The 15,300-nt window shown below is 35.5% G+C and overlaps 1 non-coding gene across 1 annotated transcript; it reads right to left on the reverse strand.

Annotated features, from left to right (window-relative positions):
• Positions 1-4,871: 4,871 nt before the first annotated feature.
• On the reverse strand, positions 4,872-4,978 carry LOC141676043 (small nucleolar RNA R71). Its single transcript, XR_012556655.1, has one exon. It is a non-coding gene; the product is annotated as a small nucleolar RNA R71 (small nucleolar RNA).
• Positions 4,979-15,300: the final 10,322 nt, after the last annotated feature.

The raw sequence follows: 15,300 nt of genomic DNA on the forward strand, positions 1-15,300 counted from the left end.
TTGTATCATGTTATCGTTATTTACGATATTTCCGTAAACACTGTTTTACGAGTTTTATTCTCGTCAACATTCAAAGTATTGCTGAAGCATTTTGCTCGAAAATATCAAAAAAAGTTTTGAATACAGTGAGAAATAATTATCTGATTCTTTAATAAATTTTCCGTTTTAGCAATTATGATTTTAAATGTTCTGCTCTAATGCAAATGCTGGTTTTGTATCAAAACGACCATTGATATATTATACTGAACTTGCTGAGCATTTTTTTTTCCTCATACTTGCCTGTTTTTAAATTTAACCTCCAGTGAGGATTAACTTGCGTTGTTTAGCTGCGTAATTCGAGGAAGCAAAGAAGAAGCTTTTGGAAGGTGGTTGGTCCAGGGTTTGCGGACTAGTGTAAGTTTTATTGTGTAAAGTTGTTTATATTATATTATATTATAGTTGTGTATTTGATAGTTGGGCCTAGTATACTTTTTTTCGAAGTTTTACCTGCGGGTTAAGTTTAAGATTGAGAATTATTGAAAAGAATTTGAAAAGAAAGTGAAAATTTTATTTATGGAATTTGGATATCTTGTTTCTAGAACTGTAACCTTAAAAGATCTTGGATTAGTTTGGGGTCATAGATGCTAAATATCTTCCGCTGACATTTATATTTTGATTTAAATAGGTTAATTTGGATTGAGGTTTTATAGTGATGACCAAATCCTATGACCCTGGATTTGGGGGCGTGACATTGATACTTAGATTGTTGTTGAATATCAAAAGTGGTATTAATATAGATGATTGATGTTTACTTCTGTATGGGATGTAGTGAACATCAAATTTCGTATTGATATCCAATTTGATATGACATCAAAGTGAGTATTAATATCGAGAGTTCGGTTTTGAATGAGCTATGAAAATGGAGAATAGAAATAGGAAAGAAGGTGGAATCAAAAGGATGATAAAGAGACTTTATAAGATGCCAGGATATAGGTAAGATATGGGTATTATGTGGGACAGAAGTAAGGTGAAATAATTTAGAAAACATTTGTAAATTGAGATAGGGAATGCATCCCAGGAGTACAATTAAGTATCGAAGGCTAAAAGAAAATATATGGTGACCAGACATGAAGAGAAATTGGGGGAAACATGTAAATAAATGTTATACCTACCCAAGAGTTAAGGCGGGACATCAAAGACTGAATGGATATATTTTTCCAAGAAACGTCGTAGTGAAGTCACCTGAGAACCAAAGGTGAGGAAAGCGTTAACTGCATCATTATCGAGAGGTTATCCAAACCTAATCATTTTCTTTTATTAATAAACAGGTTGTCCAATAAGTGGGTTAGTTGCTACTTGAAGAAATGGTGGTACGTCATCAGATCCAGAAATTGATAGTAAATGATCAATATTGTTTGATTTGAGATTTGACAGGAGTATTCAGAATACGATGAATTATGTCGAACCAGAATAGTATATACCACTCCTAGATGAATGGGGCATTAAGTAAGACAAAACTAAAAGATAGGATTTTGGTTAAACCTCGATAGCTCAAGGGATTCAAGCTACTCCAAAAATATGATACAAGACCTAGATGGCAAAGAAAACTTTCTGATAGTATGGCACAAAGAAAGAATAAACGTTATATGTGACTAGACGTCAAGGAAAGCATTGTAGTCAGTTTCGTATGAGAACTTCTTAGAATAAAAAAGAATGATAATATGGGTTAGAATATGCTGGTAATGCCTCCAGATTAGTGCATTTTCTTCAAAACAGTAAGAAAGTTTTGCTCAGCAAATATACTCGATTGTGATTCAAGGAAAATAAGATATGGTGATAAGTTTGTGCGTCAATCATATTCAGTCAATATTTTCTAGTTAATTTTTAATTTTGGAGTAAATTTCGAGAACGTTAGAAATCGAATACGCCATAGGTTAATTATATCATTCGCAGATGGACGAAAAGATTAAGAGGACGAGTAAAGAGCCTTGAATGCAATTGGAAGCGATTATAAACTAGGATAATTGAACAGAGAAACATGTGGAAATGGGGTTTAATAGCCGGTAACTATTGCAAACATTCATGAGCACGAATTACTAGAATTAGTAAGAAAAGATAATTAGTATGCATTATGTTGATCCTTTTGAGACAGTAAAATAGTCAGGATAAGTGTAAGTAAGTTGGCTTCACCTCCACACGTTTAGCAGATTCATAAGGTATTTATATGTGTATACTCAGAAAGAGTAATTTAGCTCCATTATATATAAAATGAAGTCTTGAGTTGAGTTATATGAGCAACTAATAGAATATGAGGTCAGTAAGAGGCTGTTAAGTAATGCTGCGAGTAAAAGTTTATGAAAAGTTGTAAGGTTTAGGGATCAAACTGAGAAAATGAAAGTGAGATACTTGAATGTATCAATATCTGATCCTTAGAATGATTCTGAGGACATAATCCTTTTAAAGGGGGAAGGATGTAATATCTGGGATATCGCGTGTAATTATTTTATCAATAAATGATTATCATATGATTATTATGTGATTTATGGTGAATTATCTGTTGATTGATATTTATATTTAGATGTTTATATATGATAAGGTATGAGTATGTTAATTTTATTATGTCCAAAAAAAAATATAGATGATTAAGATAGTTTTTGGTAATTTTTGGATCGTTATGTGATTTTATAATAATTTATGAATTTATTAATTATTTCCTGAATAATTATAAAACTATTTTATAAAGTCGGGAATCGTCTGACTTCAATCGTTTTCCCGTTTTTACAACCCGAAACTCTTCCGAAAACTCCTTCCTAACCCAATATGATAATTCCGGACATTTTCCGTGTTTTAACTTTTTCAATCCGGATTACGGTTTGGCTCGTACGTGTCCTGATAAGTGGATTTTATATCCACTTGGAATGCTTTATTACAAGCTTAAATTGGTGTTTTGGACTCAAGTTGTTGGTATTTTGATGTGATTTTGTGTTAATGCATTTCAGGTATCAGTTATATGAAGAAAAGAGCTTTTAAAGGAAATATGATGAAAAGTTATCAGAATTGGAAGCCAAGGCCATTGTCAAGTTGTAGAGAATCTCAATAGCTTCGCGTGGGCAGTTGAATCGCCTAATTCTGACGAGTAGAACTCAAGTTATGGTCAAAACAAGATTCATCAGAATATTTTTTCCAGTCAGTAGCTGAGCGCCCGCTCAGAGAGCTGAGCGCCCGCTCAGGAGAGCTGAGTCCTGAGCGGCCGCTCAGGGCGCGGCTGGTCGCTGATTTCGCTAAAAAAGCCTTTTTTGAGTAGAATTTGACGATTTTAAGGGTCCAGGTCCACTAGGGGCATATATACTTAAAAAAAGGGTTTTCATCATCCGGGAAGATTGGGATACCAAGGAGAAGACCTAGAAGCACAGAACAACTCCGAAAAAGAAGATCTTGTTTTCAACTTGTGATTCTTTGAATTAGTTGTAACTTGGGATGCTCGTTTTCGTTCTTGTTGAACCTAGTTCTCGTTTATTCGTACTTTGATTATTATTTAGTTTATTAAGACCTTGTTTATACCATGCTTTCATTGGAACCCATGGTGACGATGAGTTCGATTATGGGCTAATCGTTGTCATGGGATTCTAGCGGATTTACTTATGGATTTCAATAGTTAATTGTTTCGATATCTTGGTGTGTGGTGATTGATTGATATCCTAGTATGGTTGTGCTTATTCGTCTTATGTGAGTAGCTAACATATAAGATAGCGTGTTAATCTCTATTGAAGCGACAGTGAATATAGAGGTTTAGAACTTGCCATGCTAGCATAGGTTCATGTATGTGTATGCATGATTCGTAGGTAACTCTAACCGTTTTACTTGCCCTATGTAATCAAGATAGATAACTTGTGTTTAAACCGTTATGTTGTCAAATTCTATAGACATATAGGGTCTCAATATAATTGGTGCCTATTCAGCTTCTATCTCTTTTGTGGATGTCTGGTAGAATGGTACTCGTGCAACGAAAGTTGGCGTTTATCAGTTTCGTATTATCTGATTAGTGTCATCACCATCACATGTTAAGGTTAAGAACGAGAAGGCTATTGAATGAAGTATATAATGAAGTTAGAATCCCATGTTTGTCATATATAGTAATTCAACTTCAATTCTCTTAGTTAATGTTATTTAGTATAATCTCTTAGTTTAATAAAAACCCAATTTGTTATTTGTCTTAGCATTGAGCGATAACCATACATTGTTGCATAGGTGCATAAATTGAACTTAACCTAAACCAGTCTTTGTGGGAACGAATCTGATTTATATCTTATACTACTTGCGAATGCGTATACTTGCGTGAATATTAGCGCGTGTTTTCGCCCTAACAAGTTTTTGGCGCCGCTGCCGGGGACTCGGTGTTAATTTTTAGTTTATATGCTTGTCATCAGTGGTCGTTAAAGTTCACAGACTCGGATTCTTTTACTTTCACAGTTTATTTGTTTGTGTTTCAGGTACTCATTACAATGGGAGATCCAGCAGCACGAACGAAAGCCTTGATGGACTTTTCTCAACCCAAGATCAATGACATTCAATCTAGCATTGTCCGGCCAGCTATCACAGCTAATACCTTTAAGATCAAGCCTGGCATAATTCAATGGGTGCAGAATTCAATCCAGTTTGGGGGTTCTTCAACGGAAGATCCCAATATGCACATTAGGGATTTCATTGAGATCTGCGACACCTTCAAGTTCAACGGTGTTTCTGAAGATGTTGTGAAGCTGAGACTGTTCCCATTCTCTCTGAGGGACAAGGCTAAGAGCTGGTTACACTCTCTACCAGCTGGTTCGATTACTACTTGGGAGGATCTTGCTCAGAAATTCCTTACTAAATTCTTCCCTATGGCGAAGACAGCTGCAATCAGAAACGCTATTACTCAATTTGCGCAGCAAACGGGAGAATCGCTAAGTGATGCTTGGGAGCGCTACAAGGAGATGATTAGGAAGTGTCCTCATCATGGAATTCCTGATTGGATGATCATCACTTGTTTTTACAATAGGTTGGGAGCACAGTCCAGACCCATGCTCGATGCAGCATCAGGCGGAGCATTATGTGCAAAGAGCTATGAGGAAGCTTATGATCTAATTGAACTGATGGCTGCTAATGAATATCAGTATCCAATCCAGAGATGTCCACAGGGCAAGGTAGCAGGAGTTCTTGAGGTGGATACAGCTACGGCTATCACTGCTCAACTAAAGGCGTTGTCTATGAAGATCGATTCTCTGGCTAACTATGGTGTTAAGCAGATAACCAGTGTTTGTGAGCTGTGTGCAGGTCCACATGCGACAGAGCAATGCGCTATATCTAGTGACTCAGCTCAGTTTGTGAGCAAGTTTCAGAGATCGCAACAGCCAGTTCCTGCCACTTATTATCCTGACAACTGGAATCATCCTAACTTCAGCTGGAGCAACAATCAGAATGCGATGCAACAGCCATTCCAGCAGTTTGCAAATAAGCTATTTAACCCTCCTGGTTTTCAGCAACAATTTACACCAAGACAACAACTCCAACTTCAACAACAAACTAATGATGCAGGTCTATCTTCGAATGAAAAATCTGAATTGGAGGAGTTGAGGCTTATATGCAAAAACCAGGCTCTTATATGCCCAAGCCAGGCTGTTTCTATCCAGAATCTGGAGAACCAAATAGGGCAAATTGTTAATGCCTTATTGAATCGACCACCAGGAACGGTTCCTAGTGATACAGAAACAAATCCAGGCAAGAGGGAAGTTGAAGAATAGGTGAACGCCATCACCTTAAGGTCTGGAAAGGTCGCAAGCCCCCAAGTTCAGCAAGACGAAAAGCCTGAAAAGTCTCAAGTTCCAGAATCTGAAGTTTTGGCTGAAGAAGATGTGCAGAAGGAAGTAGAGGTGGAACCAAGGAAGACTACTGTGAAACACACTCCTCCTGAGAGTAATACAGGGGAGAAACAGATCTATCCTCCACCTCCTTTTCCTAAGAGGCTGCAGAAGAAAAAGCTGGATAAGCAGTTTGAGAAGTTTCTGGAGGTATTCAAGAAACTTCATATCAACATACCTTTCGCTGAAGCTCTTGAGCAGATGCCTAGCTATGCGAGGTTTATGAAAGGTATTCTCTCTCGGAAAGTGAAGCTCGATGACTTAGAGACCATTGCTCTAACGGAGGAATGCAGTATTGTGATGCAACAGAAGTTGCCTCCGAAGCTTAAAGATCCTGGAAGCTTCACTATTCCTTGCACTATCGGAAACTTGTCATTCGACAAGTGTTTATGTGATTTAGGAGCTAGCATCAATCTGATGCCCTTATCTATCTTCAAGAAGCTTGGTCTGCCTGAGCCGAAACCAACATACATGTCATTGCAACTAGCTGACCGTTCCATCGCTTATCCACGAGGTATAGTGGAGGATGTCTTGGTCAAGGTGGATAAACTCTTCTTCCCTGCTGACTTTGTAATTCTTGATTTCGAGGAAGATAAGAAGATTCCCATTATCTTGGGAAGACCATTCTTGGCTACAGGCCGAACTATGATCGATGTGCAAAAAGGAGAGCTTATGATGAAGGTTAATGATCAGAAGGTCACTTTCAATGTGTTCAAGGAAATAAAATTACCCACAGCTAAAGAGGAGTGCTTTAAAGTAGAGCAAATTCAGGTTTTGAATGCACCTCTGTGGAAGAGGAAGTTGGATGTGCCATTCGATTCTCTTGGGTTAGCAGAGCTGAAAATTTCTCAGGATCGTCTCGAGTCGTCTATTGAAGATGCTCCTATACTTGAGCTCAACCCACTACCAAATCACTTGAGTTATTCATTCTTAGGTGCACCCCCTGACAAGGGGTTGGGATATATCTTTGATGATGTAGAGGGTAGCCGAACGGATCCTCCAGTGCCTATAGAGGATTCTTCTCATGTACAGCAGGTAGTTGATAGGACTGGTGTTGGTGACGAGCAGTACAGGCGAGTAATTAGGCGTATGGAGGCCATGCACGACATTCACCATCATTTTGCTGAAGATTTGACACACGCTTTCGGTACTATTTTCCGAGACACTAGTGGCGAGGTTGATTGGCCACCTGATCCTCCACCCGAAGATGGTGATCTTTCCGACGACTAGGTATGCCTGAAATCCTTATTATTACCTTCAATGAGGACATTGAAAATTTTAAGTTTGGGGGTGATAATGTAAGGATTAGTAGTGTGTGTCCATATAGATTCATATAGATTCATGTTTCATGTTTAGTTGTAGTTCATTCATATTTTTGTATGATTGTTCATTTAGGACATATTTGTTTATTTTTATGTAATTTCATATAGTTGCATTTGTATGCATATTTAGCATGATCCCTTAAGATGAACTATGATATTTGATAAGTTGATGTTGAGTTCAGTATGGTGATGACAAATAGAGGGATGTTTAAGTCCTAATGAATTGATTTGCATGCCAGAAACAAATATTTTCACAAAGTCTTATAGGGTTGCTTTTGATCTAGATCATGATCATACTTGTTTGTTATTGAGATTTAATCACTTGGTTATATTTAGAATTTGTGATATTCTCGTAGTGACGTAAAAACACTGATTCTTTTTATCTGGAGAAAAACTTGGATTTCATTGCTAGTTGTTGTAAGGCTATGTGTCAAATGGCTAGTAGCCGGCTCATATTTTTATGAGTAGTCTAGGGTTGAATGAGATGGAGAGAAACACACTCATTCAGAAATTGTTGCAAAAAAAAAGAAAAGAGAAAAAAAAGAAAGAAAAAAAGTATGTGTTTATGCATAATTGATCAAGAGTGAGCTCTTTAATACTCGAGTTATTAAGTTCTAGGGGACTTTGTGCCTAGTGACCTAAGGCTTTTTTTAGTCTGGGATCTGCTAACCTAACGCTCGCTACATGGGTATTATTGCATAAGTCTTTTGGGACCTCATTCATTGCACGATCAAATAAGCATCTTTGTTATGTGTTCAATAATAGTGTGAATCCTTGCATAACTCTAGTAGAAAGGAGGTGTTGTGAGTCATAATGCGTTTATTGTCTATTCTGTTTATAAACTTTTGATTGTTTCGATGATAGATAAGTTATGGTTATTGATCTAGTATCGAGAGTATATCTGTTAAGCATCCACACACGCACGTTTCTGGTTTGTGAGTTGGTTTGTGGGATTTATTTGAACTCTGTTTAAAGTCATTGCATTTTTAGAGGCATTGACTTATTCATTTGGTTATGGTTATTCTCAGGGGATCGATTACATTATCATTTAGTTGCATTCACGTAGTTGCATTCATGCATTAGGTTTATTTTGTAGTTTTGAGTATGTTTATGCTTGAGGACAAGCATCGATTCAAGTTTGGGGGTGTGATAAGTGGATTTTATATCCACTTGGAATGCTTTATTACAAGCTTAAATTGGTGTTTTGGACTCAAGTTGTTGGTATTTTGATGTGTTTTTGTGTTAATGCATTTCAGGTATCAGTTATATGAAGAAAAGAGCTTTTAAAGGAAATATAATGAAAAGTGATCAGAATTGGAAGCCAAGGCCATTGTCAAGTTGTACAGAATCTCAATAGCTTCGCGTGGGCAGTTGAATCGCCTAATTCTGACGAGTAGAACTCAAGTTATGGTCAAAACAAGATTCATCAGAATATTTTTTCCAGTCAGTAGCTGAGCGCCCGCTCAGAGAGCTGAGCGCCTGCTCAGGGCGCGGCTGGTCGCTGATTTTGCTGAAAAAGCCTTTTTTGAGTAGAATTTGACGATTTTAAGGGTCCAGGTCCACTAGGGGCGTATATATACTTAAAAAAAGGGTTTTCATCATCCGGGAAGATTGGGATACCAAGGAGAAGACCTAGAAGCACAGAACAACTCCGAAAAAGAAGATCTTGTTTTCAACTTGTGATTCTTTGAATTAGTTGTAACTTTGGATGCTCGTTTTCGTTCTTGTTGAACCAAGATCTCGTTTATTCGTACTTTGATTATTATTTAGTTTATTAAGACCTTGTTTATACCATGCTTTCATTGGAACCCATGGTGACGATGAGTTCGATTATGGGCTAATCATTGTCATGGGATTCTAGCGGATTTACTTATGGATTTCAATAGTTAATTGTTTCGATATCTTGGTGTGTGGTGATTGATTGATATCCTAGTATGGTTGTGCTTATTCGTCTTATGTGAGTAGCTAACATATAAGATAGCGTGTTAATCTCTATTGAAGCGACAGTGAATATAGAGGTTTAGAACTTGCCATGCTGGCATAGGTTCATGTATGTGTATGCATGATTCGTAGGTAACTCTAACCGTTTTACTTGCCCTATGTAATCAAGATAGATAACTTATGTTTAAACCGTTATGTTGTCAAATTCTATAGACATATAGGGTCTCAATATAATTGGTGCCTATTCAGCTTCTATCTCTTTTGTGGATGTCTGGTAGAATGGTACTCGTGCAACGAAAGTTGGCGTTTATCAGTTTCGTGTTATCTGATTAGTGTCATCACCATCACATGTTAAGGTTAAGAATGAGAAGGCTATTGAATGAAGTATATAATGAAGTTAGAATCCCATGTTTGTCATATATAGTAATTCAACTTCAATTCTCTTAGTTAATGTTATTTAGTATAATCTCTTAGTTTAATAAAAACCCAATTTGTTATTTGTCTTAGCATTGAGCGATAACCATACATTGTTGCATAGGTGCATAAATTGAACTTAACCTAAACCAGTCTTTGTGGGAACGAATCTGATTTATATCTTATACTACTTGCGAACGCGTATACTTGCGTGAATATTAGTGCGTGTTTTCGCCCTAACACGTCCCGACATACAATTTTTGATACGATAATCATTTCGATAGACCATCAAAACCCGTATTCTCGAAAGACGGGATATTATTACATTATTTTCGTATAAAGTGTTTTATAAGAAGTCTGGTTTGGATAATTATCCAATACGAGTATCAAAACGGATCGTCTTTGCAGTTACTTAGCGGCTAAGTAACTAATTTATCGATCCAATACGATCCAACACCATCCAATATTCCATAAATATATATAGCCCTTTTATTATTTCATTTTATTCGTATAATCATAATCAATTAGTAAAATATAGTAAAATACAGAGAAAACCCTAATTAAACGTTACGTCCTTGGAAATCAAACGCACAAACGAAGACGTTATCAAACTTCGATTCAAGCGTGCCATATATCAAATCGAAGCTCTTCAAAAGTACTTTCATAATCAATCATCCATTTTTATGCAGGAATTAGGGTATCTTTCTTATATATTTGTTTTAATTCAAATTATTTAAAGGATAAATTTTGAAAATTTGTTCTTGATGTTGTTGATATTATTTGATGGCATAATCATGTAGATCTTTTCTTCCTCGTCATTTTGGTATATTATATGACTAATTTGGAATCCAATAACATATAGAAATTGATGTTTGATTTTGGAGTTTGAAATTAGGGTTTATGTAGGTTGAATATTCTTAATTGATTTTTAGGGGTTTTTATTCTGTTGATAATGGGTTGAATCGAATGAAACCATTGAATAGATCGTTTCACAAGCAAACGATTGATATAAGCGGGACGAGTAGAGGGTTTGATATTCGAGTTCGCCGGAAAACCGACATCGATGGTGACATGAAATTTCAGCTGGATTTTCTGGCCAAATCATTAATGTATTGTTGAATTTGTTGATTGAAATGAGTTCCTGGCATCGAGTACTACAATTCTGCAGCTTGGTGCGAAGCTCTGTGCAAGGGCACGGCGGTCGGCGAAGCCGCCGCCAGTTAAATCGCCGGAGAAGACGACGGGGGTGGCTAAATTGCCATTTGACCCCCGAAGTTTCTCCTGATTTAAAAAAACTATATTTACGTTTTAAAATTTTGAAAAAACTGGATTTTTGTTTTATATATTTTTGAAATAGTATTTTCTTTTTACATTATTTCCAGAAAATTGTTTTTAGTTATTCAAAATTCCAAAATTCATTCTTTAATTTCTGAAAATTGTTTTTAATTTAAAAATAAATCTTAATTATTTAATTAATTAATTTTAGTTGATAATTATTTATTTAATTAGTTAATTAACTAAAATATTAATTGATTAATCAATTTAATTAGTTATTAATTAATTTTAATTGATTTAATAATTGGATTTAATTATTTATTTTTGATTTAAAAATTCCAAAAAATAGTTCGAGCTTTAAAATATTATTTAAAATTATTAAATCATTTTAAAGTCAAATTCGGGCGTTCGAACCTTGTTATTTAATTATAAAATGATTCGGAGATCCGTTTTAATTCCGAAAAATTTCAAAAATTCATATTAAATACTTGGAAAATCATTTTTAACCCCGAATCTTCTTCGAATAATTATTTTAATTGAATATCTTACGTGCTACGTGTTATATATGATCTGACTGATGCATAATATGACTATATGTGCATTGCTTGATGATTTTGTTTATAAATTTCAATCCGTACGTCAGATTTGGGTGAAACGAAGGATAAATGAAATCTTATGACGTCTATGTGACAATTAGAATGATATGAGGTTGAGTATTAATAGATATTTGTGATGCCTAGAAGTGTAAGCGAGGCATAGGAAAGAAAGCCAGTGATCCGTAATTAGAACGGAAGTGTAGAAAGAGAAGGCAAGTGATTGATAAATAGAAGCAAGGTATAGAAAGAGTAGAAAAGTGATTGATGAGTAAAATTGTGAGATGAATACAAGTTGGAAATCATCCGTGATAAGGCAAGTCCTCCTGAACCTTCTTCAAGATATATTATAAATATTTTCGAACTTTCTCATAACATGTTGCTAGTATTAAAAATAAATCATGTTTTATATTGCAAGCGCTTTAAACTATTCAACCTTGAACCCTGATTCTTATTGATCTTGAGCCATAAGCCTTATTCTTCATAAACCATTGATTATTGAATTCTGAGATACGAGCCAGACATATATGATACTAGTCCACAAACACATATCTACCACATACTGATTTCTGATATTGAATTGCTTGACATACCAATCCTTATGCCTTGTTTAACAGAAGACCAAATCTTTGTAACCCTTGAACCCTTGGTCTTCTACTTTCTGATTTCTTCCTTGATTGAAAGCCATTCTTTTTGAATTCCTTGTTATACCTTCTTGGTATTGTGAATCACCCCATTCTTCAAGATAAATGTTGTTTATAAATCAGTTTATTGAACTACATTGTTTATCATATTGTTATTCTGTAATTGGATTGTTTTTAAATATGGACTAGATTCTGTTGGGAACCACGGACTTAGGGTGTTACTACGTTTTACGATAAAGATTACGAAAAGATGATTACCTTGTTAATGGTTGATTCCACGCTCGTCTATTGTATTCCCAAATTCTCTTGAGCAAAGTGTGGCCTCCGTCTTCTCAAGTTATCCTCTCTTCTTGCTCCTTGGTGGCTACAATATGTTTTCACACAATTCCAAGCAAGAAGAGAATAAGAATATATATAGGCTACAATAGGGACCATGGATAATTAGGTTGGGCCTTCTAATTACATCTTGAGCCTAGCCCAATGTAATTAAATATTAATTCAATCCACTAAAGAATTAATATTTGCACTACCTTTCCTAATACCGTAATTTAATTAATTCGGTTCCAATATTATTTGCTTATTAAATTCCCCATGTTTAAAATATCATATGTCCATTAATTAAATATCGGAACCGAATTAACACCACCTGTGTTGTGAACCTTATTATATTATATAACCGTATTTAACAATCTAATATTCTGTATCCCATTTGATACTAGATTGTTCACAATATATAATATTAGACAACATGTAAACATTCAAATGATTCTCAATTAAATTGGCCAGAAATAAATGTATATACTTCAAATAAATATTTTCAGTATACACTAACAGATTCATGGTCGGACCGGATTCGTGATCATAATAGGCCAATATGTGCCTTGGATCCAGTATATAGAGAAAAGCTGGGAGCCTTGCTTGGGGTTAGTGCGTGACTAATCAGCAGCCTAACCTTGGTTTTTAAAATTAAAAGTGAATATCCAATTCTAATCATTTCTTATCCATAAACTTGATTCTTCTGAATCATTTCAATTGATCATTGTTTAACCTTAGTTATGGTTATTATACTTACTGAGCTAGTTAGCTCACTCTTACAAACCTTTTATGTTTTCAACAGTTGAAGAGGAAAATTGTTGGTAATGAGGATTCCATGTCCGGTGTGCGAGCTAGGGTTCCAGGTTAAGTTGGATCGAGCTAACAGGAGCTTTATATTGTAGATGAGTTATGTAAGATGGTAAGAACAATATTATTATCAGTTGTAAGTTGAACTAGTTGGGATTTAGTATAATGAAATAAAAGTTAAGGTGGTGGCTTGTTTTCATACTTTAACCTGTTGCAATCCCTGGTTGTGTGAAGAAGGGTCAATGCATATAATATTTTATATACAGGTTTAAATATGGTGTGTGTGTCTGTGTGTGTTATGGACCCCAAACTTCTGACCCGGGTTTGGAGGTTGTCATAAGTAAGATGGTTAAAATTACCTACGAATCATGCGTAACAAATACATGAACAAATGCTAGCATGGCAAGTTCTAAACCTCTAAATTCACTGTCACTTCATTAGGGATTAACATACTATCTTATCTATTCGCGACACACATAAGATGAATAAGCACAACCAATACTAGGATATCATACAATCACAACAGACTAAGATATCAAAACAAGATTAACTATTGAAAGCCATAAATAAATCCATTAGAACTCCACGATAACAAGAATAAACTAGATCTTCTTCGCCTTCATTGAATTGTGCTAAGGTCTTCTCGTCATCTTCTCCTTAAGCTCTGTTATAAAAAATGTCTTTTAGTTGTCTTTATATGGCAGCCCTATCAGAAGAGAAGTCCAGAAAATCACTCTTGTACTTGAAACAGGATTCTCAGCTTTCGATATGGCACCGCCGCGCACTTCATCAGCGTGGGCACGCTGTCCTTCGGTTCATATGGCGCGGCCGCGTGCTATCACAGCGCGGGCGCGCTAACCTTCTGGAAAAAATATTCTGATTTTTATTTTCTTTGCTGATTCTTGATGGTGATTTACGAGCAAACATCCATGACACCTTCCTAACACTAATTTAGCACCAAAGCAATGTTAAATCTTCTTGATCCTTTATTTATGCCTGAAATGCAAAACACTACAAAAACACATCAAAAACACAAATAACTTGAGTACAAAACATCAATTTAAAGCTTAACGAAGCGTTATAAGTGGATATAAATGCCACTTAACATACCCCCAAACTTGAATCGATGCTTGTCCTCAAGCATAAACAGACTTAAAGAATAAGAAATAAAAATGCATGAATGCAACCTACATGAATGCAATGATCCCAATAGAATAACTTAATCAACCCACAAGCAACATCTCCAAAAATACAGTTTTTTCGCACAAGTTCAATCAAATCCCACAAATCAACTCACGAGCTAGAAACGTGTGTGTGTGCAATTTCTTAACAGAGTACTAACATAACTAGATTAATAATCATGACTCACTACTCATTAAGGCAATCACAAGGTTATAAATAGAATAAACGCTAAACTCAAAATGACTTATAACACTTCAATTTTATTAACCGGAGTTGTACATGGATCCATGCTTTTATTACTAACACATAACAAACACAATTGTGCAATGAGTGAGGTCCACAAAATACTTATACTATAATACCCATGTAGCGAGCATTAGGTTAGCAGATCCCAGACTATAAAAGCCTTAGGTCACTAGGCACAAAGTCCCCTAAGAACTTAATAACTCGAGTATTAAAGAGCCCACTCGTGATCAATTATACATAACACAATTTTTTCCTTTTTTTTTCTTTTTTTCCTTTTTATTTTTTTCAATTTCTGAGCGAGTCTGTTTCGCTCCATCTCCCTCAACCCTAGACTACTCATATAAAATGAGCCGGCTACTAGCCATTTGACACCTAGCCTCAACTAGCATTAAAATCCTATATTTTCTCCAATTTTTTAAATATCCATGTTATTTTACCATTAACAAAATATAATACACTCTAATCATAAACATGCGATTGAACCTCGACAAACAAACAAACAATGATGATGATCTAGCACGCAAGTAACCTATAAGACTTAGTGAAAAAATCTTGCTTCTAGCATGCAAATTAACTCGATAAAACTTAACATTCCTAAATACGACATCACCACACTTGCATCAATATCACAAATTAATCGGCAAATTAACTAAGGGATCATGTTATAATGCAAATGCATGAACTATAT

This window comes from Apium graveolens, chromosome 7 (genome assembly GCF_009905375.1).
Source record: "Apium graveolens cultivar Ventura chromosome 7, ASM990537v1, whole genome shotgun sequence".
In the NCBI taxonomy this organism is placed as follows: Eukaryota; Viridiplantae; Streptophyta; class Magnoliopsida; order Apiales; family Apiaceae; genus Apium; species Apium graveolens.